Source organism: Uranotaenia lowii, chromosome 1 (assembly GCF_029784155.1).
Source record: "Uranotaenia lowii strain MFRU-FL chromosome 1, ASM2978415v1, whole genome shotgun sequence".
NCBI lineage: Eukaryota > Metazoa > Arthropoda > Insecta > Diptera > Culicidae > Uranotaenia > Uranotaenia lowii.
In genome coordinates, this window is record NC_073691.1 from 75,459,504 (window position 1) to 75,460,505 (window position 1,002).

The 1,002-nt window shown below is 38.3% G+C and overlaps 1 long non-coding RNA gene across 1 annotated transcript; it reads right to left on the minus strand.

Annotated features, from left to right (window-relative positions):
* Positions 1-223: 223 nt before the first annotated feature.
* On the minus strand, positions 224-779 carry LOC129744948 (uncharacterized). Its single transcript, XR_008737045.1, has 2 exons — positions 510-779; positions 224-431 (listed from the first exon to the last, which is right to left on the minus strand). It is a non-coding gene; the product is annotated as an uncharacterized LOC129744948 (long non-coding RNA).
* Between the last annotated feature and the right edge of the window lie 223 nt (positions 780-1,002).

Consider the following 1,002-nt stretch of genomic DNA (forward strand, 5'->3'; position numbering starts at 1 on the left):
AAATTTTGCTCAAATTTGACCAGCTAGAAACTTAGCAATAAATTTAGCAATATTTTTTAACTAAAATTTTAGCAAACGAGTACAAAAGTTAGCCGCCGCAGTTTTTACTCAAATTTCTAGCAAAAACCGGAGAAAATGATTGCCCGGATCCGTAATTTCATGTTTCTCTATTTTTTCTCTGGAGAATCAGGGGAATGTTTGAATATTGAATAAAATACACAAATTTCATTCACTTATAATTTATTTTTCACATTTTTTATGTTTTTTTCACACTTTTCCTATTCTGGGAACGCACCTACTGGCGAGCGAAATGCCATGCCACCTTCGACAAAGAAAGCACCGGGGTGTTTGCCGGATGCAGCTTGTTGAATTTCCAGTTGTGGTCCTTCTTCATTACCGGCCTGTGGCGCGCTTCATGTTGCAGTTTTATCCTGGTAGAAAAAAAAACAAACACACAAATTAGAAATTGAGAAATTATAGAATCTGAACACTTTAAGATCAGACCTTACCCTGTAAGCATCCGGTGTCGATTCAGCTACCATTTCGTTGTGGAGTTTGCCACCACAAGAATTATCAGCAACGAACATCCGGAACCGCACTTAATCGCGACAGCTTTTTATTTTTCTCCCTACTGGCGCGGCGGCTGGTGTCTGTGAACAAAGCGGCTGAAAAACCTTCGTTTTACTAAAATCAAGTAAAATGACCTTTTTTATTACTAAAATCAAGTAAATTTAGCTTTTTGCTAACTCATCAGTAAAAAAATATTTTTGCTAACGGGAAGTAACAGCGAAATTTTGCTAAGTGGAGCCCCGAAAGTTTTGTGTGTAGGGCCAGATCTGCTGATGAGTCCCAGACCATATAGTGCTGATGGCAGTAACCATCCATGAACAAATTTGATAAGGGAGTCCCGATTTGCATGACTTGGGGTTTTACTTAGGATACGGAGCAGGTTTAATTTGTTCTTAGTGTTCTTTCTAACTTGGTTGAGATGAGTAGAAAATG